The 26,929-nt window shown below is 43.9% G+C and overlaps 1 protein-coding gene across 5 annotated transcripts in view; it reads right to left on the bottom strand.

The window, feature by feature from the left end:
- Window positions 1–24,661, bottom strand: part of Ptafr (platelet activating factor receptor) — a 32,400-nt gene extending 7,739 nt beyond the window's left edge. For 2 of the 5 annotated variants that reach the window (XM_048816008.1, XM_048816009.1), the window contains exon 1: window positions 10,582–11,174. The gene's annotated coding sequence lies outside the window, so the exon portion shown is untranslated. Of the gene's footprint in view, window positions 1–10,581; window positions 11,175–22,120; window positions 22,263–24,524 lie in introns of those variants that run through there. The other 3 variants (XM_048816011.1, XM_048816010.1, XM_015485411.2) reach the window with 3 other exon arrangements.
- Window positions 24,662–26,929: the final 2,268 nt, after the last annotated feature.

Genomic DNA, 26,929 nt, shown 5'->3' with positions numbered 1-26,929 from the left:
TGAATTTTTTTGCATTAATTTTGATTTTTAAAAAAATTTTAATACCACCATGTGAACATGGTGTACACACTGATTAGCCCAATTCACCTGCCCAGTCACCCATTCTTGGATTCGTTAGACAAGCACTTGGGGCTCCAAGACCTGAGCAGGGTACTGAGGCCTCAGAGAACAGTCCTTGTCCCTGCCCCTGCGTGACTCACACACCATTTTGCAAGAGAGAGATTCAGAGATAGATAGATTCAGTGATAAGTGCTCTGATGATGGAGGTGGCAGGTGTAGTGGGAATTCAGAGAAGTTGTGCCCAGAGCAATCTTAAGGGTGAGGAATGACCTGGGATGAGGGAAGCAGGAGAGCTGGCCTCATGAAGGAAGAAGAATCCCAGGTAGAGGGGACAGTACATAGTCCTGCAAGAACAGAAGATGTACCTTGTTCTGAGGAATTTGAGACCTTCAGTTTGGTGAAAACGTAAAGTCTGAGGGAGGTAAGGAGAGAAAGGGCTAAAAAAGTAAACACTGGTCAATCAGGAAGGGTCTTGAATGTCAGGCTAAGTAGTAAGTACAGAGGTTCCTCCACCTACAAGGGGATCATATCCCAATAAACTCACCATAAGTTGAAAATGGCATAAATGAGTATTCATTTGCTACATCTAACTTAACTTAGCAACAAGTACACTATAGAGTCTTGGTGATTTCCCCCTTGTGATCACACGACTTCCAGGGAGCTGTGGCTCACTGCCATTGCCCATCATGAGACAGTATTACTGATTCTCCCTTTTCCCTGGCATTAATTGTGATCCTGTTTTCACTTAAATTCAAAATCTGAAGTATGTTTTCTACTGAATACACATCAATTTTGCACCATTGCAAGGCTGAAAAAATCTTAAATTGAGCCAGCGTAAACCAAGGGCCATCTGTACTCTATTCTGCAGAAAATGTGGAGTCACTGAAGGATTCTGAGTAAGGAAGAGAAAAGGCTGGACCTGAGTTTGGGGAAAATGGCTTTGACATCTCAGCTATATAAAGAATAAACTTTAAGGGCTGCAGATGAGGGGCAGGGAGACAACACATAGACAGCCACAATTATCTGAAGAGCCAGAGGCCTGGTTCTGGCAGAGTGAATAGATAGAAATGGATAGTTGTGAGAATTATTTGGGAAATTTGATGGACAGACATGGTGACAAATAGGATATTGATTGAGAGAAAGGGAGTAATCAAGGAGAACTGCTAGGTTTCTGGGCCAGATGACTGGGGCTCTGGTGGCCTGTCTCCATGGAGATGATACTGAGAAGGAATAGCATAGAGGGGTGAGGAGAATGAATTCATTTAGAGACATCACATTTGGGGTGCCTCTGAAACATTTAGGAAGATCAAGTTTAAACTCCTAAGAGCCGAACATCAAAGGAATCAAAGGCAGAGAAACCTATGGAGACAGCAGAGGTAGGTTGGAGAGGCTGGAAGAGAACCAGATCTACCATGCCGGAGATCTAAGGGAAGAAATTTTCAAAAGCATGAGATCAAGTGGTCAACAATGTGGAAAGCTACAGGGAGACCAATAAACAAACAAACAAAAAAAACACCAAACACTGAATGTGGCAATATAGAAATCCATCTTGTGTGATCAGAGTGCAGCTTCTAAGGCTGAGCTGAGGAGTGAGTGAGAAGAGAACAAGGGGAATGTCAAATTCTCATTTATGAAGTTCAGTTGAGTAACCAAATGCTGGGTATGGACCTTGTTTGGATCCTGATTCAAATAAACCAATTGGAAAAAAAAAACAACCCTGTTTTTTAGACAATTGGGAAACTAAAGAACAAACTAAATAAATATTAGAATTAAGATATTAGGTGGGTATTGTGGTGCACACCTGCAATCCCAGCAACTCAGAAGGCTGAGGCAGGAGGATCGCCAGTTCAAGACCAGCCTCAGTAATTTAACAAGACCCTGTCTTAAAATGAAATTATTAAAGGGGATGGAGATATAGTTCGGTGGTACAGTATCCTTGGGTTCATCCTCAGTACTGCCAGAAAAAGAAAAAGAAAAGAAATTAGCACCAGGGCTGAGATGTGGCTAACCTGAGTGAGATCCTGGGTTCAATTCCCAGCACCACCCCCAAAAATATTTATGTTAATTATGTTATATATGATAGTGAGGTTATGATTATTTTTTAACTCCTTACGCATTTGATACACATACTGAAGTATTCATTGATAAAATTATATACAACCTGGTATTTGCCTACTCCAGGAAATATGGACCTATATGCCAACCTCCAGCTCAAAATCGGCTTCCCAGAAACCCCACCTTGAAGAGTGGACATTCGGGTTTGTCTCACTGTGGAGCCTCCCCAGTCCACATGGCCCCCACAGGAGGCCCAGGAGAGATGGGCTTCTTCCTTCCAATTACAGGGCCAGAATCAGTGTGGGGGTCCTTGGTAGAACCCTGACTTTCCCAAAGCTATTGCCCTTGGTGCCCACAGGACCCATCACCCTGGCTCGTCCCATTTCTGCTGCCCCCTCCGTTCAATCCCAGGTTCCTGGGCCCCATGTGACTCCTTCTCCCTTGGTCTCTCCTCCCTTAGTGCCTAGTTGCACCTTGTTGATCAATAGAACTTTGAAGTCATCCAAAATGAAACCAGTGTGTCTCCTCTGGGGTTGGGGCTCACACCTGTGTGCTTTTATTCTTGCTATTTCTCTGCCTAGCACATCCCTCCCTCCTTCTCTTTGCCTGGCTGACTATGGAACAGCCTAAGATTGTTCAAACCTAAATTCCTCTAGATCATTTTTCCTCATTCTTCCTGCCTCCTACATCCATGTCCCCACCCCCAGGCCTTTGGGTTTCCCTCACTCATGGCTTTTTAATCTTATTGAAATTGCCTGCATGTGTCCTCTCTGCCTTCCAGAAGCAGAGACCAAGTTCGTTCATTCACCTCACAGTTATTGACATCCTGCTGGGTGAGGGTACTACTCTGGGAATACTGCAGGAATGAAATAGATGAGGTTTCTGTTCTCAGGAGTTTATTCTCTACTTGGGGGAGTAAACTAAAAATATGCAAAAAGAGCTGAGGGTGTGGTTCAGTGGTAGAGCATTTGCCTAGCATGTGGGAGGTCCTTGTTGCCATCCCTAGTACTAAAATAATAAATAAATTAATTAATAACTTTTAAAAGGTAGAGAGATAAAGAAATGATTTCAAATTGTAATGAATTCAATAAAGAAAAAAATTTTAAATGGTGACATGATGAAGATTGGGAAGAGGGCTGCTTTCAGGAGTGCTCTACCACTGAGCTACATCCCCAACCCTTTTTGAGATAGGGTCTCTCTATGTTGCTCAGGCTGGTCTCAAACTTGTCATCCTCCTGCCTCAGCCTCTTGAGTAGCTGGCATAACAGGTTGTGCACTACCACACCATGCAGAGAGCTGCTTTAAATAGAGTGGTCAGGAAAGGCTTCTCAGAGAAGGTAACATAAAGGAAACCAGAGATAGATTTACCATGAAGTCTGTGGCCCTTAAGTTTCCAGGACCCCTCCTCGGTCCTATATATAATAACGTATTTGATATCTTTTCTTCATAGAGTTCCCCTACAAATTTTATATGCTTTAAGGATCTGCAAAGCCTGTACTTTACCTGGGCTGAAATTTAAAAAGTGAGAAGGAATAAGTCAGAGGGCAATCTGGAAGAAAGATATTCCAGGAGAAAGGATGTGCAAAGGGCCTGGGTGGGAATAAGTCCAAAACATTCTGAGGTAAGGATGAGTTTATCATGTTTAAGGAACTAAAAGGTTAGTGTAGCCCTAAAGGAGTGAGAAATGGGAACACTGAAATGTGATCAGACGGCAACAGGCCTAGGCCCAGTTTGCATCTTGTCCTGTGATCATCTCAGAGTTTCTGGAGTGTTATTGAGCAGAGAAGTCATACCATTTGCCTGGCATTAGCTGCTGGGCAGAGAATAGAGGGCAGGAGGCAAGAGTGGAAACAGAGAAACAGACTGTTTGGGAGGTAAGACGTTGTGGTGGCATGAACCAGAGAGTGGCATTTCCAATTCCTCTCTCCATCCCCAGCACTCAATAAGAGCTTTGCCAGAGTAGGAGTTTGGGAAATATTTGTCCATTGAGCAAATACCCAGCAACCCACAGGATTGCCTGTACTCCCAGAGCAGCTGCCTGAGTAGAGCGAGCCCTCTACCACTTTTTTACCTAAATAGCAGTCCTTGGACCAGCAACAGCATGTTAGAAATACAGAACTCTTGCCCCACCCAGATCTGCTGTTTCAGAATCTGTATTTTAACAAGATTCCCAGGTGATTCATATACACACCAAAGTCTGAGAGATAATTTGCTCAACACAGACCAGCTAGAGACTTGTTTGATCTAACACTGTCCATGGCTCCCCATTGCCCAGAATAAGTCCAAGCTTCTCTCCCATCTCATCTCCCACAATTCCGTGCTAGTCATACTCTACCCTAGCTGTGCTGAACTTCTTTTCTGCTTCCCTAAAAAATCCTTCTCTTTTATGCCTTTGCACAAGCTGTACCCTCACTGAGAACTCCCTTTGCCTATTGGTCTACCTAGAAAAATCTTACCCTCTCTGACCTAATCTAGAGTGCTTCTACCAGATGAGGTAGCACATGCTTATAATCCCAGGGACTTGGGAGACTGAGGCAGGAGGATCACAAGTTCAAGGTCAGCCTAGCCAATTTAGCAGGACCCTCAGCAAATTAGTAAGATTCGGCCTAAAATAAATAAATAAATAAAAAGGCTGGGGATGTAGCTCAGGAGAACGTTTGCCTCACTTGCACATGCCCTAGGTTTGATCTCCAGTCCTGCAAACAAACAAGCAAAGAGTGCTTCCTCTGGGATGCCTTCCCTGATTGCCACTGGCAAAATGGAGTTGCCTCCTTGTCTAGGACACTGGCACTGGGCGCACTGTTCAGCATAGCCCCTGACACAATACATTTTAAATATTAACTTCTATGTCTATTTCCTCACCAGAATGGAAACTTCTTGAGAACAGGGACCAATCTTTTTCATCCCCTTACCCCCAGTGTCAGGCACTAGGGAAAGAAAGAGGAAGGAATGAAGGAAGGAAGGGAGGGAGGGAAAGACTAAGCCTCCAACAAGTATTCCAGGGATCCTGACACAGTCCCTCTGGGGGAGGTACACTGTGGGTGGGTGGGATGGGAAGAACAAAGCTCTAGAGGCAGAAAGACCAAGGTTTCTTCCTGGATTACCATTTACTTGCTACGGGATCCCAGGCAAGTGAACTCCATCTTTTCATTAGTAAAATCTTATAATTTGTTAAATGGTTCCATATGTGTGAGGCCCTGAGTTCAATCCCCAGTACCACAAAAAATAACCAACCTCCAGGAACAGTGGCTCACACCTGTAATCCTAGTAGCTCGGGAGGTTGAGGCAGGGGGATCACAAATTCAAAGCCAACCTCAGCAATGGTGAGGCACTAAGCAACTCAGTGAGACCCTGTCTCTAAATAAAATACAAAATAAGGCTGAGGATGTGGCTCAGTGGTTGAGTGCCCCTGAGTTTAATCCCTGGTTACTCCCCACCAAAAAAAAAAAAATCCAACCAACCTAAAAATGATTCCAAAGATGAATTCAAAGTGACTAGAACAAAACCTGGGCCCCAAATAACCAGGTCTTCCCCTCCTCATTGGCCCAACAGCTTGGAGCCAGGGGAGACTTTGGTTAACCGCTTGACCCAGGAACTCTGACCCACATACTGGCTCTCCCACCAGCCCCAGATAGAGCCTCCAGCTAATGCCAACAAAGCTTTCAAAAGCTCAGGAAGAAAACAAGCATTTGGAGGGAGAGGTGGCTCAGACCACTCAATTTAACACATGGGCACAGTTCCCTGATGGATCAAAGCTGGGCAGCTGGCCCGAGCCCTGTCCTCAGCTGGGGGTGGGACAGGGAGGCCATAAATATTCATGGAGACAGAAGAATTCTAATTCTGTCATCCGGATCTCCCACCTTCTGCCCTGCACAGCGTTCAGCCCCCATCTCCAATGGAAACATTCCCAGCTCCTATGAACCTGGAGAAGGGGCTCCCATCCACTGATGGACGGTCAGACATGAGAGACCATCAGGAACTGGGCAGAAGAAAATATGTGCTGGTTAATTCCACAGTGTAGACTGTGAGTCTGGAAGTTGGATTCACCATTCAGGCCAGTCCCTAACATTGGGGACAGTTGAGGTCAAGAATAGAAATGTCTAAATATTTATAAGCTATAAGACAGATATATCCAAATTCATCTACATTCCTTATATTAGCAACTCCTTACAGCCCTGCAGGCCTGAGAGTGCATTCACCAGTTGAATTTGAGCTAGAAGCTGGGGCTGGGGGGACACATACAGGTTCCCTATGGGCATACCCACTTGTATTCAAGAACCTCTTGCTCTGTAGGGAGTATGTGGTTGAAGGGGAACCTGAGTCAGCTCACCTAAACTCAAGGCACTGAGTACCATTTACCAGTGAAATGTAGACATTTCTTACTCATAATCATATTTCCAGCTCAAATCAGCTTTGCAAGATGGTTTTACATCCATTTTTTTTTCAAATAAAATGCCTATTTTTCCAGGGGGAAAAAAGTGAAGTTAGAGAAGAAAATAGACTTTTGCATAGTCTCAGAGAGTGACAGACTGGACATCTTTTTCATTTTATATATNTTTTTTTTTTTTTTTTTTTTTTTTTAGTGTTGGTACTGGAGATGGAGCCCAGGGTCTTGTGCATGCTATGCAAGACTCTACCACTGAGCTACATCCCCTGTCTTTTTTATTTTTTATTTTGGGACAGGGTCTCACTAAATTGTTGAGGCTGGCCTTGAACTTATGATCCTCCTGCCTCAGCCTCCCAAGTAGGTGGGATTACAGGGGTGTGTCACCACACCTGGGGATTTTGAACTCCAAAGACCATCTTGACTCTCCTAGGCCAAGGTGTGGTCCCTGCTAGAAGCCAACAGCTCTTTGGCAACTCCTTCACTTATAGGCTTGTCCTGTGGCCCAAGAATAGAAGTTCCAGATGCTATAAAGCCCCAGAAAGAGATGCCTTTGATCTGGGACCTTGATTTTACCTTTATAACCTGAAGTCAGAAAGGGAAAAAGGCAAAAGGAAGATAGGCTCTGCTCTGTATCCACCTGACTCTTGCCTTGCATCAGAGCTGGGATCAAATTCTTCTTCAAACAGTAAACTCACTCTGTGACCCTGAGTCTCCATTTCCTCATTGACAAAATGAAGATTTGAAAATGGACCTTTAAAAAAGGAGAATTAGGGGCTGGGGATGTATCTCAATGGTAGAGCACTTGCTTCACATGCACAAGGCACTGGGTTGGATCCCCAGGATCCCCAGCACTACCACCCCCCAAAAAAAGAAAGAATTAGTTTAAAAATAAAATTCCATTTACAATAGTATTAAAAATAAGCCAAGCTGGGTGCTATGGCACATGCCTGTAATCCCAGCAACTTGAGAAGTTGAGGCAGGAGGATCATAAACTCAAAGCCAGCCTCAGCCATTTAGGAAGACCCTAAGCAATTTAGCGAGATCCTGTCTTTTTTTAAAAAAGGGGGGGGGGATTGGGCTGGGGAATGTTGCTCAGTGGTTTGAGGCCCTTTGGGTTCAATCCCTATTTAAAAAAAAAAAAAAAAGAGCAAGGCCCAGTGGTGCATGCCTATAATGAGACTGAGGCAGGAGGATGGCAAGTTCAAGGCCAGTCTCCCCAACTTAGTCAGACCCTGTCTCAAAATAGAAGATAAAAAGGCTGGGATGTAGCTCAGTGGTAGAGCACCCTGGGTTCAATCCCCCATGCTGCAAAAATAAAATTAAATACTCAGGAATAGGCTTAGTCAAGGACTGAAGCCTTATACACTGAAATATACAGAACATTATGAAAAGAAATGAAAGGCAACAGAAGACCATTTCCAATTCTCCTCCTTGGAGACCCCACCTTGACACCAGGTATGCATATTACACTGATGTGACTCAGCCTCCACTCAACTGGTCTAGGAAATCCCCATAGAATTGGGGGACCTAGAGCCTAACCAGGTTCTCTCCTGCTCCAGATACCCAGGTGGCACCTGTCTGTGAGTCACTCTCCCTCACCTTGCTTCCTGGAATAACCTGGGCAGGGAAGAGGGAGTGAGGAGATGCCTCCATCCCTGGGCCTCCCAAGCACAGGGTACTGGCTTTTGTTATACCAGGAATTGCAAGCACTTCTTCCCAGCCTGGAAGTCCTGGGTTTTGCTGGTGCCCTCAGGGCCAGTCCAGGGCCTAGCCCAGGGGAGGACATGGAGTACAATCACTGTCCCTGAAGAGTCTGCTCTCAGCTCTCTTCTTTCCTGGTTGAGCCTCTCCCAACTTTCTTCATCTACAAAATGATGACAAAAAAACCTTCACAGGGTAGTTGTGACAGCCAAATGAAGCAATTTGCTTAACAGCCGGGCACTCTCTTACCTACTGTTCTCAGAAACATGTGTTAATAAGCAAATCAGCTATATACCAAGCTAGTTAGATCTCTTTTGGAAGAAGCCAGGGGTGGTTGGAGAGAAAGTACCGCAATTGGAATTGAGGGTTTGGGTCTCTGGTCTCAACAGTGTCATGTACAATCTCAAGTAAGTCTCTTGCCAGCTCTGAGCCTTGGAACTTTTATCTGCAAAATGGGGTGCCCTGACTACCTTGAGGCATTGCTGTAAAAAGGAAGTAAGATTATGTGGGGTGGGGTGACAGAGAGTTTGGTAAACAGTAAAGCATTGGAAAATTGAAATAGACTTTTCAAATCAGAAAGGGCACTGCACATTTCGGTCATCAGCCACCTGAGCTCAGCTCCAAATCTGGGCCCTAAGGGGGCATAAAAAAAAAGAAAAGAAAAAGCTCTCTTCTTTAACAAAACCTTATTCACAGGCCTGGGATGAGGAGAGGGAAGTCCCTGGTCCCCACAAAAGGACAAACACAGGATCTCAGTCTCTCGTCATATCCCTTTTCTTCCCCAACACCAATCAAGAAGAAATCCAGTTCTGGAGGCACGTTTTATCATTAACACCATGGACTAAGGATCTCTTACCCAAACCTTCATTGATCAGATTGAGAAACTAGGGGTTGCCCAAAGTGACAACAGTGTCAGGGTTGGATCGGGGCTTGTGGCTCACTGCTCATTCTCTACAAACTACAGCATACCACTTTATCATCAGGTGTTCAATGAATGTTATTGGTATGTTCTTACTACATGCCAAACTCTACTAAGGGCAAGGAGAAAACAAATTCCTAAGGCATTTCCTTATCCTAAAGCATTTACAGTAAGAATTACAGTGTCCTTATTAGCAGTGCATGTTGGCTCACATTAGTATATCATTTTACAATTAACAAAACACTTCCTACCCAGCTTCTTACTTCGTCCTCTCCACAAACCCAAAAGATCAGTATTTTAATCCCCAATCTGCAAAAAAGGAAAGAGGCTCTTGAATTATCCAAGGACCCAACTTGTCAGCAATCAAAACTCTGGGTACTCACCAGAGGCCCACAGCCAGTCACCTCCAGAGGTGACTTCCCTTTCTGGCCAGGTTGTCGGCTCGCAAAGAAAGACAAATGTCTCTTTCTTTAGCTTTCCTGGCAGAAACCAACCTACCCCATCCCAGGTTTTAAGCACCTGGGACACAGCTGGGCATTTAGTTAGAGGTCATGAAAACCGCCTGGTGTTTAAGAGAGAGCCTGCTGTCCCTCAATCTTCCCTTCATTCCAGGTGAGTAAGCTCTGATCACTGGCCCCATAATTGGACTTTCTGACAATGAAGGAAAGGAGGTGCCAGCCTGAGCTTTGTCACTAGCAACCGAAATATCATGGCAAAACTAGTGGTGGGCCTGGTCCTTCGTACCAATATGCTGGTTATCTTCATCATCCCCCAGAGAAACCCAGCATTTTGTGAGTCCCTAAGTACCCAGCCCTGTACAAGACCCTTCCTCCTCTCCTGATAATCCCACCAGGGAGATGGCATTGGCCTCATTTAACAATTCAGGAAACTGCACAGAGAGGGGGGTATAACTTGACCAAAAAACACACAGCTAGTAAAGCAGATAGCATTCGGCTTCCTAAATCCAAGTAGCCCCTTCTCATCACCATCATCACCTCCTAGTGAGTCCTCTGAGGTCACCTCAGCTCTGCCTTGGTCTCAGAATACAAAAGAAGTGTGCTGGGCTCCCTGAAAAAGTTTGGTCACAAGATGTTCTTTCTGGGCCTAAGAAAGATGCCAAAGTAGTCCCTTAAAAACAGAAACAGTGGGCACGATGGCACATGTCTGTGATCGCATTGACTCAGGAGGTTGAGGCAGGAGGATTGCAAGTTAAAGGCCAGCCTGGACAACTTAGCAAGACCCTAATGGAAAAATCACAGAATAAAAAATAAAAAGGACTGGGGCTATAGCTCAGTAGTAAATTGTCCTGGGTTCAATTCCCAGTACCAAAAAAAAAAAAAAAAAGAAAGAAAAGTAAAAACAGAACCACCCATTTGCAGCCAGTGGGCACAATCTTGGCCTCCTGAGGACATTTTCATAAACTTTCCCCTTTCCCAGCCGGACTGGGACACCCCCTTACCTGTCACAGGACCAGTCATTAAGCCGAGGAGCCTGTCTCTCTGGGTCTGGGCCCTAGTTCCAGCCTCTATGCCGTCTTCTGGCAATTGCAGAAGTGAGGAAAAAGAACATATCACTGCCAAGTCACCCCCAGGAGGAAATGCAGTGACCCTAGGGCCTCTTCGACAGATGCCACAGGAACCTCCAAGCTGACCCACCAAGGCCCTGGGCACTAGGCAGAGCTTCTTGAGGAGCTAGGAGCGGGGTAGAGTGTGGGCAGCTCCGCAGGACCAGAGAGGCAAGGCCAAAGAGAGAGAAGCAAGAAAAGTATGAGGGGGTGTGCTCAGGAGAGACGGAAGAGTGAGAAAGAGGAAAAAGGAGAAGAGACCAAAAAACACTTAGCCAGCGGGGAGGGCGGGAGGGAGTCAGGAAGGAAAGGAGAGGGCCGAGGAAGAGATGGAGGGAGAAGGACAGAGGGAGGTAAACAGAAGTCCAAGAGAGGAATGAGGGAGCAAAGAGCAAGACCGAGGGAGTTAAGAGAGAGAGAGAGAGGTGGAGTGTGTGCCTGCAGATACGTAAGTGCTCATCAGTGTCTGTGTGTCTCAGTGCGGGGAGAAATTGAGAGCCAGGGAGCAGGAAAGGGAGCGGCCACCAGGATATAGGAAGGATGGGAAGAGGGAGCTTGAAGCACTACTGTGGTCAGCAGCATGATTGGACAGGGCAGCCCTGGCGACCAAGAAACCCTGAGGCCCCAAAATCCTTGGGGACAGAGCACTGCAGAGCTCAGGGGAGGGCCCTGAGCTGGAGATTGGCAGCAAGACAGTTCATGGAGAATAGTGTGGGCAGTTGAGAGGGTGAACACAGGTGAACTTGTGTCGGGGGGTGGAATTTGGGGGTAACAAAGTTTCTAATCCACTTATCCATGCATTTATTCAATCAACCAAGCAACATTTACTGAGAAGCCCTTGTGGTGGATACTGTCTAAGGAAACAAGTCCCTCAAATATAAGCTTATCCAATACTCCCTTGAGCAGAGTGGGAAACTGTGGCCCAGAAAGGACCAGGTCTCACAGTGAGGCAGGTGCAAAACAGTCAGGAGTGCAGGGTCCTGGCTCTTGATTCAGTGTCCAGCCTCAGCTCCACTCTGGTTGTCTGGGCTTGCCACTTCCTACTGTTCAGATCCCTTCTCCTGTTCCTTATCAAAGCCAAAAATGGCTCCTTTGACAGGTGTTTCAGCTCTAAAAACCAGAGCCAAAAGTCCAGTCATTCTCCCCAGCTCCATCCCCATCACAGGAAGACGCACTCAAACCACCCCCCACACACACTTGTAAATACCATCATGGAGATGATCACTCAGGTGCCCATTCTACTCTCCCTGTCACTCGCATCTGCCCCCACACACCTCCTTCCTCATTCTCATTCACCCACACTGTTCCACACATTCTTCTTAGGTCCTGAGACACACCCCAGACCTCAGTCAGAGATCTCCAAACAGGCTCAATTTGGTCGTCTCTCCTTGTCTCTCTTGCTCAAGGGCCCTGAGATGCAACATGACCTGGTCTGTTTGCTGCCTTTAACCTTCATGCAAACTATTTCCCTGGAAGATGAGGCCCCAGCTCTGCTTCCCAACCTGAATCATCCTTCCCCAAATGGCATTGTCTCCTCAGCCCTCCTTTGGCCTCCAAGACTGGATCAGCCAGCCTCCATCAGCCAATCTTCAGGACTCCCAGCTCAAGGTCCAGGACTGTTTGGCTCAGCCTGTTTTCCAATAGTCCCTTCCACATGTATACATGTAGCAACTGTGTATCAGGATCTTTTTTGAAATTAATAAGCAAGGTAGGCCAGGAACCGTGGCCCACCCTGTAATCCCAGAGGCTTGAGAGGCTGAGGCAGGAGGATCATGAGTTCAAAGCCAGCCTCAGCAACTCAGCAAGGCCCTAAGCAACTCAGTGAGATCCTGTCTCTAAATAAAATATACTAAAAAGGGCTGGGGATGTGGCTCAGTGGTTCAATCCCAGGTACTGGGGGGGGGGGGAAGCAAGGTAGGTAGGTGGACGTTACTACAACATTTTACAAATAAGGAAAGTGAGGTCAGCTCTTTCTTTCCCATGCCATAGCCATTCTGATAACAAATTCTATCAGCTCTACTTTAAAGTATATCCAAGTTTGAATCTAATCAAACCTCTAGATTTAACCTAAAGGGACAGAGGAATAAATTTGAGGGCCCCGCAAGGAAGCAATCAGCCACACCCAGAATGCAGGACGTTCTATGGAACAATGGATCCACTTATTTCAAATAAGTCACATGAAAACAAAAAACAAACAAAGGAGGGCACTGTTCCAGATAAAAGGGACATAGGAGATACAAAGATCTGAGACAACACACGGCTCTTGTTTGGAACCCAGATCATCAAATCAACTATAAAAGGACATATGTACCAGGTAGGGTCCTGGACAGAGACAGCACACCCACAGTGGGCAATTGGGGACATAGGGCTTCTCTCTTTCTCCCTTTTCTTTTTAGAGAGATGTGGACAGGGCCAGAGACCCAAAGGAATGGTGTAGTCTTCAGCAGCTGCCAAGGATGAGAAGCCTGTGTCATAGCACAACTGAGAAGAGGAAGCAGCTCCTGGAACCCGAAGAGGGTGGCTGTCTGGGGAGGTCCACCTGACAGGAGCTGTGACCTTGGGTAGAAAGCTGCTGCCGACCCTTAGTGTTGCAGCAGGAAGGGAAACAAGAAATAAATACCCCCACTGCTGTATTCTTCCATCTTGTGATGGCTTTCTCGTGCCTCGGTTTGGCTGACTCTTACAGTCAGCTTCAGGGGTAGTGTGAGATGGAACGTGGAGAGTGAAAGATATGGAAAATGACAATCCCTGGGGAAAAGGAAAACATAATCCTTTCCCAGTGACAATGAACCCCAGAGGAAGAAGATAAGCTTGGGACTTTCCATCCTTTCCCAGCAACACTTTTACAACCTGTTTCCTGACTGCCCAAACACACACGTTCTGCAGAAGTCTCCAATGATTAAGTCACTCTCATTGTAACCTATAAAATGCAGACCCCTCTTGTAACTGGGGGCCATTTTCTATCCCCAAAATGAGCCCCTCCAATGCCTGGCTGATTGACTCTGCAGCTTAATAAATGGCATCACTGAGTCTGTTGAGGTATGCTCCTGTCTCTGTTACTTGTGCAGAGAATAGGTCTGGAGGACGAAACAAATTGTTCAGGGCACAGACATACTTGAGAAAATAAGAGAAATTGAAATATAGACAGTATTTCAGATTATTCTAAAACATTACTATTAATTTTATTAAGTGAAAATGGTAGTGTGATTATATAATAAAATCTCTGTATGTGCACAACACGCACACACACATATGGAAATATATATATGGAAATATTTAAGGATGAAATTACAGAGATTTTCTGTAAAAATATTACAGCAAATTAAGAAGAGGGCTGGGAGCATAGTTCAATGGTAGAGCAATTACATAGCATGCTCAAGGCCCTGCATTCAATCCCCAGCACTGCAGAAAGGAAGGAAGGAAGGAAGGAAGGAAGGAAGGAAGGAAGGAGGAAGGGAGGAAGGAAAGAAAGAAGTAAAGAGAGAAAGAAAAGAAAGTAAAGAGAAAGAAGAAAAGGAAACAAGGAAGAGAGAGAGAGAGAGAGAGAGAGAGAGAGAGACACCAGGCATAGAGATACATGTCTGTATTCGCAGTTACTCAGGAGGCTGAGGCAAGAGGATTACAAATTTAAGGCCAGCCTTAGCAATTTAGTTGGCTATCTCAAAATAGTTATCCCTGTTTCAAAATAAAATTTTAAAAGCCTGGGGGGTGTAGCTTGTGGTAGAGTGCCCATGAGGCCCTGGATTTGATCCCCAGGAGCCCGCCAAAAAAAAAAAAAAAGAAAAGAAAAAGAGAATTCTAGCAAGAGAGAAGAAGAGAAACAGAAAAGAAATAGAGAATGTTGCTGAACATTGATAATTATAGAATCTGGGAAACGTTATTATAGTAGTCTGAATAACAGACTTAAAGATATCAGGTCCTGTGGGCTGGGGATATAGCTCAGTTGGTAGAGTGCTTGCTTCTCATACACAGGCCCTGGGTTCAATCCACAGTACCACAAAAAAAAAAAAAATTAACTACCATTTGACCCAGCTATCCCACTCCTCTGTCTATACCCAAAGGACTTAAAAACAACATACTATAGGGACACAGCCACATCAATGTTTATAGCAGCACAATTCACAATAGATAAACTATGGAACCTAGATGCCCTCCAGTAGATGAATGGATAAAGAAAATGTGGTATATATACACAATGGAATATTATTCAGCATTAAAAGAGAAGAAAATCATGGCGTTTGCAAGTAAATGGATGGAGTTGGAGAACATAATGCTAAGTGAAGTTAGCCAATCCCAGAAAAACAAATACCAAATGTTTTCTCTGATATGGGAGGCTGATTCATAATGGGGTTGTGGGGAAGCATGGGAAGATTAGACAAACTCTAGATAGGGCAAAGGGGTATGAGGGAAAGGGAGAAGGAATAGGGGTAGAAAAGACGGCGGAATGTGATGGACATCATTACCCTGAGTACATGTATGAAGACATGAATGGTGTGACTCTACTTTGTATACAACCAGAGATAAGAAAGATTGTGTTCTATATGTGTAATATGAAATATAATGCATTCTGCTGTCATATTTGACAAATTAGAATAACAAATAAATAAATACATTTTTTAAAAAGATATTAGGTCCTAACCCTGAAACCTGTAAAGATTACTTTTTATTTTTTGTTCAATTTAATTGATTGATTGATTGATAAATACTAGGGATTTAAGCCAGTGGCACTTTACCACCAAGTTACATCCCAGCCCTTTTTATTTTTTATTTTGAGATAGGGTCTCCATAATTGCTGAGGCTGATCTCCAACTTTCTTTTCTCTCTCTCTCTCTCTTTTTTAAATATTTTAGTTGTTGGACCTTTATTTTATTTATTTGTATGTGGTGCTGAAAATTGAACTCAGGGCCTTATCCAAGCACTCTTCCACTGAGCCATAACTCCAGCCCCTGATCTCCAACTTTCCATCCTCCTGTCATCAACCTCTCAAATCACTGGGATTATAGGCATATGCCACCACGCCCAGCTAAATTAATGATCTTTCTTTTTTAACTTTATTTTGTTTATTTATTTTTATGTGGTGCTGAGGATCGAACCCAGGGCCTCCCACATGCTGGGTGAGTGCTCTACTGCTGAGCTATAACCCCAGTTCCTAAATTAATGATCTTGAGTGGAAGAAACTACCTTGGATTATCCAAGTGGGCCTTCTTCATACAATCACAAGTGCCCACATGAGAGAGAGCCTGAGGGAGATTTGACACAGACAGAAGAGGAAAATGTCATGTGGCCACAGCAGCAGAGTGATGTGCCCACAACCCAGGAAATCCAGCAGCAACCAGATGAGACAAGGACTGGATTCTGCTGTAGAGTTTCAGGAGGGAGGATGGCCCTGCTGTGATGTCTTCATTTTGGCCCAGAGATTTTGGACTTCTGAATTGTCAGAGAATAAATGTGTGTGGTTAAGCCATCGAGTCTGTGGGAACTCGTTACAGCGGGTACAGGAAACCAATACAGGTGTGTAGAGATTTATCATACTCTTCTCTTTGTGTATATTTGAAATTTTTCCTGATAAAGTTGACCTTGTGTGTGCACAACTCATAGCACTATCTATGAAATAGTCTTGCTAAAAAAGTGCAAATAGAATCAGCAAGTTCAGGAGCTTGAGTTGTGGCTCAGTGGTAGAGTGTTTGCCTAGCGTGCGGGGGGCACTGGGTTCAATCCTCAGCACCACATAAAAATGAAATAAAGATATTGTGTCCACTTATAACTAAAAAATAAATAATAAAAAAAATCAGCAAGTTCAATCACCACTTTAGAGAAAACACAGAGAGGACCAGGTTGTTGGGACACACCCAACAAGCTCAGACAATAGAGAATGCTACAGAACAGACAATCTCGCTTCTTCTGCAAGTAAATTCTAAGTGAGAAAAAAAGGTGAAGGGAAACACTGTAGATGAAATGAGAATTAAGAAACACAGCAACCAATTACTACATTTGAATGTTTTTTGGATCCTGATTCAAACAAATAGAAGAAAAAAAAGGAATTTATGAAATGTGAACACTTTTTGGACGTTCAATTATATTGAGATAGTAATATTTATTATTAGGTATGTTAATTGTTTCACAGTTACATTAAAAAAAGAATTCTTGTCTTTTAGAGAGACACACAAAACATATACAGATGAAATTCTATATTTGGGATTTGCTTCAAAATAAGATGGAGGGCTGGGGATGTGGCTCAAGCGGTAGCACGCTCGCCTGGCATGCGTGCGGCCCGGGTTCGATCCTCAGCACCACATACAAACAAAGATGTTGTGTCTGCCGAGAACTTAAATAAATAAATAAATAAATATTTAAAAAAAAAAAACAAAATAAGATGGAACACACTTCAATGGAATAAAATGAATAGATTATTGTTGAAACTGGCCGAGGGTACATGGGAATCCATTATACCATTAAGTGCATTCTTGTATGTGTTTTCAATTTTTAAGATAAAAACCTTTATCATTGTTTGTTTTTTAAAACATTTCAGCACTTGTTTGGATTTTGGAGATCAAAACAACAATGGAAAAGAAAACTGCCTCAATGCTATAATAATGGATAATGGGCTGTAATTTCCTCTGAGAGCATCTTAGTAGGAGGTTAAGTGCTATATTTCTTTTTTTTTTAAATTTGTTAAGTGCTATATTTCATTCAATGTCAATGGAAGTGAAAATGATGTCCTCCGGAACATTAATTAATGCCAGAAAAGGGACTACAATAACAATGGAGATATTGACATTGAAGATGTAATGTAAAGTTTTGAATCAACTTGTTTCAAAAATTCAAAATTTGAGAGTATAAAAAAGCACTATTTAGGGGTTGGGTATTTAGTTCAGTGGTTGAGAGCTTGTTTAACATGCGTGAAGCCCTGGATTTGGTCCTCAGCCCTGGGGGAAAAAAAAGGCAATATTTATAAAATAATAAATTATTTCCTAAAATATTTAAGTGTGTGGATAACTAAAGGAATAAATTAAATATTTTAAGTAGGCATTTGAATATATCAGTGATTCACAGCCAGGGCTATTTTACACTCCAGAGGATATTTGTCAACATCTGGCCACAGTAGCAAGCAGGGTGTGTGTGTGTGTGTGTGTGTGTGTGTGTGCATGAGCTACTGGCATCTGGTGGGTAAAGACCAGTTTTATGGTCTGAATATGACGTGCCCCTGAAAAGCTAAAGTTAGGCGATGTGGGAGTGTTCAGAGGTAAAATGATTACATCATGAGAGCTGTAACCAAATCAATGGATCAACACATTTAACAGATTAATCATTTGAATAGATTACTGAGTTATAACTGTAGACAGATGGGGTGTGGCTGGAAGAAGTAGGTCACTGGGATTGTGCCCTTAGGGATTATATTTGATCCCTGGCTTTTCTCCTTCTCTCTCTCTCTCTCTCTCTCTCTCTCTCTCTCTCTCTCTCTCTCCCCTTCCTGGCCACCATGAGCTGATCAGCTTTCCTCTGCCACGCCCTTTCACCAAGATGTTCTGCCTCACCTCAGCCCAGAGCAATAGCCATGGCTGACCATGGACTGAAGCTCTGAAACAAAATAAACTTCTTGACCCCATGTCTTTTAGCCAGGCATGGTGTCTCACACCTGTAGTCCCAGTACTCAGGAAGTTGTGTGTGTGTGTTTTTTTTACAATGGTGGGGGATTGAGCCCAGGGCTTAACACGTGTTAGGCAAGAGCTCTACTACTGAGCTATATCCCTAGCTCTCCTCTGAGTTACTCTTGTCAGGTATTTTGGTCACAGTGAAGAAAAGCTGACTAACCGCTAGGGATGCTGCTAACAACACAGAAGAGCCCATACAATGAAAAACTATTTGGCTCAAATGTTAATGAAGCTGGGATTCATTCTGGACTGTAGTCTTTATATTCCTAAGAGTTTATATATTCAGATGGCCTTTAAAAAAATCTCTTTGGGGGTATTATCATCAAGAAAATATGGGGCCGGGGTTGTGGTTCAGTGGTAGAGTGCTTACCTAGCACATATGAGGCATGGGGTTTGATCCCCAGTACCACAAAATAGGGAATTATTTATTTTAGGGATTGCCCAATGTTTGGTTCACATTTCAAAGATTTCCCCATCAAATTTAAACTTGTTGGAAATTTAAATTAAGTTTACTTTTTTTTATGTTGTTGGGGATGGGAAATTTACTTTAAGTGAGAGATGAATATGAATGTAGATAGATGGGTAGGTAGGTAGGTAGACCACGGACCAGCAGAGAGATCCAAAATCTGATCACTTCTCACTGCTCAACTGCTGTGGTCCTGGTCCAAGCTCCTACCACTTCTCACTAGTTCCCTGCCTCCTCACTGGTCTTCTCTGCTTCTATCCCCATGCTCCCTAGCATAGCAGCACAGGTGAACCTCAATCAGATCATATCACTCCTCTGCTCAAAATCCTACAGTGGCTTCACCTCACTTAGAGGAAAAAAATCTTTAAAATGCCTGCAGGGCCCTGTAAGACCTGACTTCATCTCTACTTCTCAATTCCATACTCTAGTTGCTCTGATCTCCTGTTTCTTCCCTAACACACCAGAATCACCTGTCTTGACCTTTTGCACCTCTGCCTGGAACACTTCCCTGGACATCCAAAGTTCAGGTCTTTTCTCAAATGCCACTTTCTCAGGGAGGCCTCTCCTGACCACCCTAATAAACTGCAGTCATACCTCAACATTCCCCAGGCCTCTACGCTGCTTTATTTTTGTTGATAGCACTTACAAAACATCTAACATTCTATTTATTTTACTTATTTACTCACTTTCTGTCAGCTCATCTTAATTATAGCTCCTTGAATTTGTTTATTGTTATATCTCAAGTTCTGGAATTGTTGATGGTACATTACAGGTGTTAGGAAAAGTTTACTGAATTAATAAATAAGATCAGAGAGAAGTGACTTATCTAAGATAACACAGCAGGTATCAGAGTGGAACCAGGACCCAGATGCACTAAGCCCTATATCAGTCCCATCCCACTATTATAAAGCCTTGCTTCCCAGCCTGCCCTTAACCTAGAGTGATATGGACACTTAATTTTTGTGAATAGCTTTGTACTAATCTATAAATGAAAGATAACATGGGAGGAAGAATAGCACAGGAAAAAGAGCATGGGTTTTAGAATCAAAGGGACTTGAGTTCAAATCTTGACTGCCACCAACTCTGTATGAACCTGAGAAAGCCAGTTTACCTCCTCATGCTTCAGTTTCCTATTTGCAAAATGAGGATAATCATATAGATTTCTATACAACCTTTCTCTGTTGTGCAGAATATGAGATTTGCGGGGGAAAGTTTATAAAGATTAGAATGAAAAAGCAAATCATATGATTATTTACATAAAAAATTAAAGTAATTCCGTGGGAAAATTATTAGAATCGACAAAGAATTTCAACAAGATCTCTAGATATAAAACAACAGACAAAAGCAATCATGCTCCTATAAAGAAGTAAAAAACAGAAAATATCACTTAAAAAAGACATTTGTTATTTTATTTTTTGAGATGGGGTTTCACTCTGCTGCCCAGGCTAGTCTCAAACTCATGGGCTCAAGTGACCCCCTGTCTTGGCTTCCTGAGTACTGGGACTACAGGTGTGAGACACCATTCCTGGCTAAAAGACATGGGGTCAGTTTATAATTGCAAGAGAACAATTTTGGCTTTTTATTTCTTTCTATTTTTCTTTCTTTCTTTTCCTCCTTAGTCTAAGATGTGCAAGATATTGACGAAAAAAATTTAAGAATAATTGGAAAGTCATTAAATAAGAATTGAATAAATAGATAGATGTATCAGATTTATGCAGAACAATATTATAAACACACCAGTTGTCTCTCTTTTTGTTTGGTCCTAGGGACTGAACTCAGGGGCACTCAACTGCTGAGCCACACTTCCAGCCCTATTTTGTATTTTATTTAGAGATTCAGAGACAGGGTCTCACTGAGTTGCTCAGTGTCTTGCTATTGCTGAAGCTGGCTTTGAACTCTCATGATCCTCCTGCCTCAGCTTCCCAAGCCGCTGGAATTATAGGCATGCACCATTGCCCCAGCACCAATTCTTTTTTTGTTTGAACTCAGAAGCGCTTCAACACTTTACCACTTAACCACTCAGATATATCCTCAGACATTTTTAATTTTTTTATTTTGAGACAGGGTCTCACTAAATTGCCCAGGCTGACCTTGAACTTGCACTTCTCCTGCCTGGGCCTCTCAAGTCACTAGAATTAAAAGCATGTGCTACCACGTCCAGCAAGACATCAGTTCTTCCCAATTTAACTTTTTGCATTCAATGAAGTCCAATCAAAATCCAAATAGAGTTTTCCCAGGAACCATACGAACTGATTCAAAAATTCCAAATGAAAATTCAAAGTTCCAAGAATAGTCAAGAAATTTTTGAAAAACAAGGCTATAAGAAAAATAAGGATGTGATCCAACTTCCCCTATCACATGTGAAGTCTTCTTACAAAGTTACCAATGGACACAATGTTAGACATTAAGACAGAGAGACAATAACAAAAGAACAAACAGTCAAAAAGAATAGAATAGAGACCCCAGAAACAGAGCTCATCTATATGGAGATTTGACTCAGGTAACAGTGAGGATGGTATTCTGACCAGTCCCAGACCTGCCTCATCCCTGACTGAGCAGCAGCATCCAACCACCTTAAGACTTCTTGGGGGGCTGGGACTGTAGCTCAGTGGCAGAGCACTTGCCTGGCACATATGAAGCACTGGGTTCAATCCTTAGCACTACATAAAAATAAACAAAATAAAGGCATATTGTCCATCTACAATTACAAAAAAAAAGAAAAGAAAAAGAAAAGACTTCTTGGGAAGAGGTGGATCTGTGATTTGTGCAGGTGTTTTGTTGGTGTGGGTTGGGTGGGGTGGGGCAGGGAGATGTCTGTGTGACCACATGCAGTAGGTTTGTTTATGTGAGTAAGTGGAGGGTCTTCCGTATGGTAGTGTGTACATGTCATATGTCTAAAGATGTGTGTTTCATCCTGTGAGCTACAATATGGATCACATGTGGAGATACTAGGCCAGTTGGTGACAGTTTGTATATTCTGTTTAGTGAGGGGTCATGGGTTATAGAGATATATATATCTACGGATGATGAAGTTCTGTGTGTTATGTGTGTGAGAATGTGTTTTGTGTGTTGTATGTAAAGGAAGGCTACATCTATTGGTGTGTGGTTAGTGTCTATAAAGGGTAAGAAGATGTGTACATGTCTATGGGTGACAAAGAGAGGTTATATGTCCATGAGGTGGGGGAATAAAGGGAAATTAGAAAATCCAAACGTGCTCCAAGGACCCCTCTAAAACCTAAGCAGTCTTAAGGATTCTGGGGAGCAGCTAGACAAAATAGCCAAGCCTGACCCTCTCACCCAGGCCAAAACCTCTTACCTGAGCAACAGTGAGGACAGTGGTCCGGGAGGTGACAGAGAGGCTGAGGGCCTCTGAGAGTAAGTTTTCTGGATATGCTCCCAGGGAGCTAAGGAAGCGGGGTGGGGAATGAGGAGGAGGCAGAAGCAGGCCCAGTGCCAAGTGCATTACTCATGTGATTCTACCCTCCAATCTTTTTTGGTGGCCGCAGCAACACGAAGAGTTGGGGAGGACTGCCTGATGACTCTACTGGATGGGCAGGGCATCTCAGGCCAGGAAGCCAGCTCCTCAGGGCCCCAGCCCCAAGTTCACCAGAAATACCCGTATACAACCAGGAATTTGCACATCAGCTCAGCCAGCACTGGGCTACACCCATCCGATGCTGAGCCCCACTAGAAGGGCTGGGCCTGGTCTGGCTTCTCTTCTGTTGGGGAAAGGGAGCTCTTCAAAAGTCCAAGTTTTAATGGGCACAGTCCCAAATCCAGTGAGCCCCAACCCGACAGAAAAGACTCAAAGCTGTTTTCAGAAGACACCCCTGTCTGTGGGGGACATATAGTTTTGCCTGTAGAGGATCACATTCCAATGGGTGTGACATAACTTGCCTGCAGGTGCCCCCAACCAAGGAAGAGACAGCCCTGCCTTCAGGTTTGTCTAGTCTGTTAGGAAAGGAAAAATTCTGAAGCCACCTCCAGCTGGAGGGAGAAAAAGCCACACCTCACTCATGAGTTCAGTAGTTGCTCTGAGGAGTCCCTAGTCTGACCAAGGCAAAAAAATATTCCTAGTTCTGACAAAAGCCTAGGACTGATTCAGAATTCCAACTTTATACCTGTTCTGCCCTGAAAGCTACCGCCTATCTCTACTTCCACCATCTCCTCACCAAAATATCTGACTGAACTTAGCAGGGAGCAGAGGTGGAGGCATAGAGGAAGGGAAACTGGGCCATGGCACAGTGGACATTCTTAAATACCAGTCTAAGAATCCACTAGATTGAGATTTGATTGCCACCTCTTGTTCTCAGATTGAGTTCTACAATGAATATCTCTGAGCTTCTGTTTCCTGGGTCTATAACAGTGATTCATATTCCCTATATCATACCCAGCATGATGCTTGGTGCATGACAGGGATTTAGTCAATGAAAATTTCTTAATTCAGGCTGGGGATATAGCTCAGATTGTAGAGTTCTTGCCTTGCATGCAAAAGACCCTGGGTTCAATCCCCAGCACCACCACCAAAAAAAAAATCACTTAATTTACCTAAGCTCCTCCCTTGCACGGCAGCATCAGAGGTCAAGTACTTTCCCCACATCAGACTCAGCTGAAGAACTTCTTAAAACTGAAGGTTAGGCTTGGGGCACAGCTTAGTATATACAAGGCCCTAGGTTCAATCCACAACACAAGCGCACACACACACACACACACACACACACAAAGGCAGTTTTTCAGATTCCATTTCTGAACATTCTGATCCCACAATGCCCCCAGGAAATGAAATTTTATCAAGCACCTGGAGGATTCCAAGGTCTCAGTCTATGGCACAGAGCAGAATTGGTGGGACTCAGAGAAAGTCTGGGATTGGGGAAGAAGAGTTATATCATGTGGGGATTCTACCTTGCTAGCTCCACTTACCTATCTCCCACCTGGAGTATGTCTACACCACAGCTATGAAGATATTGACATCTCTGAGGGAACCTAGAGCTCTCCCAACATCCTATTTTGTGAAGAGTTGTCTGACCTTGCCCGGTAGTTCCAACCCGGCTGAGTTAATCTGGGAGCTTGTTAAAGATTCAGTTGTATCCCCCCACCCCCAATGCACATACACACACACACACACATACACACACGCACATCCTGAATCCTGAGCCAGAATATTCAGGGAAACCACAGAATGACCTTTTAACAAGTGTCCTGATATCCTCAGTCACCAGCTCTTTCATCTAATTCTTGGAAAGATACACCACACTGGGGAAGTGAGGCAGCCACTGTGTACGCTGCTGTGCCAGGCACCTGGTTTCCCTGATCTTCTCAGTCCTCAGGGCAACATATGTAAGAGATGAGGAGGCTGAAACTCAAGTTTCAAGGCTTGCATAAGGAATCTTAGTTCATACTGTAGCAGATTCAAGCTCCAGTCTGCAGTGGTACACATGTACTTCCCCAGCTACTAGGGGAAGGGAGGCGGAGGATCACTTGAGTCCAGGAGTGTGAGGACAGCCTGGACAGCAGAGCAAGACTCCATTTCAAAAGTGAACAAACAAACAAAAAACAGGGCTGAGGCTGTGGCTCAGTAGTAGAACACATGCCTAGCACAGGTAAGAAGCTGGGTTTGATACCCAGCACTGTTAAAACAAAAACTCGTCTGAGGTTTGTTCTTTTGCCAATAAATGGAATCTCACTAGAGTTCACAGGACGGAGTCAGGAGGGGTTGTTACCTTCATTTTGTCAAAGACGAGGCAGCTAAAGTCCAGCCAGAAGAAATGAATTGCCAGGGTCACGAAGCTAAATGAGTGACAAAGCAGATACTTCAGAGGGTGACTCCAAGCCCCTCTGTGCTCTTTTCTCAATACCTGTGGAGCCCTGAGCCCCCAATTCCAATGATAAGTACTGATAACTCCAGCAAAGGGTCCATGAACCAGATGTGCTAGGATGGGATTGGAAGGAAATGGAAAGAGGCAAATCCTGTTTCTCTGAGGTTCCACCCTCCAAGCAGGCTCAGACCCATCATCAACCTCCTACACACTTCCTTCTACCTCCACTGGGAGGTGAGAGGGGCCAGAAGGGTCACAGTCTGGTTGTGGCTGCCCTAAGAAGCAACTGAGGGGCCGAAGGCATGGGGGAAGAAGGGTCCAGGTGTCTGGACCACCAAAGGCAATGAGTGATTTTTTCAGTAATTATACTTTATTTTAAAGGTACAATTCCCACTTTACACACAAGGAAGTTGAAGCTGAGCTTATGTCATCACTGGTCCAAATGCCAAGATTCTCACCCTACCTGACCGGCTCCTTCCACTTCACCTCTGCCCAGGGGCACCTTGGCAGCAGTTGCCTGCCCAGTGGGAGGTGTGGAATAGTGACTTTGTTCCATTACTCATAGCAAACCACAGGAAGAATAGTGGTGTGGCACCTCTAGCTTCTCATTTTCTCTGGGTCAGTCATTCCTTCAAGTAGCCTTTCCTGTTAACCTCTTCATGGGTAAAGGGGATACAGAGCTGCCACGGCCCTCTGGAAGCAAATCTGGCCTAAGCTGCCTCAACTCAGTGCTCAACACACACCACTCTCCCTAGCCAGGTCATTACTAAAATGACTGCTCTGAGTGCCAGGCATGGTGGCATACACCTGTAATCCCAGCAACTCCAGAGGCTGAGGTAGGAGAATTGCAAGTTCAAGGCCAGCCTGGGCAATTTAGTGAAACACTGTCTCAAAATTTTTAAAAAATAAAGGGCTAAGGATGTAGCTCAGAGGTGGAATGGTCCTGGCTTCAATCCCTAGTACTATTTAAAAAAAAAAAAGACTGCTCTGAGCAGAATTCAGGCCTAGGACCTCTGCTGATCTTCCAGGTAGTTCTGTGGCCAAAATATGCCAGAAAGGAAATGGGAAGGCAAAAATATAGGCTATCCTCACTGCAACCCAAATCCCTTAACGTGTGTTTTGCCTCACCTTCCCTCACTTCTAAGCTCCAGGCACAGCAAAGGATTTTCTAGTCTATGAATGGGGCTATGCTCTGATCTCCAGACCTTTGCCTATCTGTTCCCTCTGTCTTGAAACATCTTCTGTCAGGTCCTCTCCACCTGTGCCAGGCACTAAGCTGCTCCTGGCAGACATTCATCCTTTCCTCCTTGATGACAAAACTTTACTTCATTGGAAACAGTAGGTGCTCAGTCCCAAGGAACAAAGTTCAGTCTATGGCCTGCCTTATTCCTTTGCTATGTTCTCAGCCAGACTTTCCATTAGAAGTGTCCAGGGGACCCATTTGCTGGCCACTGGGAAAACTGCTTCCCTGATGACTTCTGCTTAATAGCTATTATAAGATATGGAGCTGACACAACCTTCCTGCAACTGAGAGGACAAGCCCTCCCAAGAGGATGAAGAAACACAGTAAGAACCTATTTACTTGGTGATATTGTTGAATTTATGAAAAATACCTGAAACCATCTGCTTTAATGTCAAGTGAAACCTTCTCCTAAAATATTCCTAACAGACCAGCATCTGCTTCTGGGTTCCAATTTTTAAAATGGGTCACTTTCTCCAGGAAGCATTCTGTGACTGCTAAGATTAAGAGCTCCCTCTGGAGCGGTGGATGCCTATGTCTCTCCTGATCTGTGTGCCCCAACTGTGAAGAAGACAGCAGGATCTCCGTGATGCTCACCATTTTATTTCTAGAGTATCTGTTGAAGGGATATGCACACCTGTAGCTGATTCCTAGCACAGCCTTCTGGCTGAGGATGTGGCTCATTAGTAGAGCACCTGACTTCCAAGGAGCAAGGCCCTGGGTTCAGTCCTCAGCAACACACACACACACACACACAAAAAAAAAAAATCCAGCAGTCTTCAATCAAATCAGGAACTCGTCTAAATGTAAAACAATTTGCCAGGTACAGTGGCACACACCTGTAATACCAGTGACTTGGGAGGCTGAGACCGGATGATGGCAAGTTTGAAGCTAACCTCAATTGCTTAGTTAAGACTCAGCCTCAAATTTAAAATAAATAATGTGGGCTGGGGTTGTGGCTCAGTGATAGAGTATATTAATTTATATTACTAAAATAATACATTTTATTAAATGTAAAAATAAAAATATTGTGTCCACTTAAAAAAATTAATAAATAAAATAAATAATG

The sequence above is a fragment of the Marmota marmota genome, unplaced genomic scaffold (genome assembly GCF_001458135.2).
Source record: "Marmota marmota marmota unplaced genomic scaffold, marMar, whole genome shotgun sequence".
In the NCBI taxonomy this organism is placed as follows: domain Eukaryota; kingdom Metazoa; phylum Chordata; class Mammalia; order Rodentia; family Sciuridae; genus Marmota; species Marmota marmota.
Note: the sequence above shows the minus strand (reverse complement) of the source record. Positions and strands in the feature narration are given on the sequence as shown.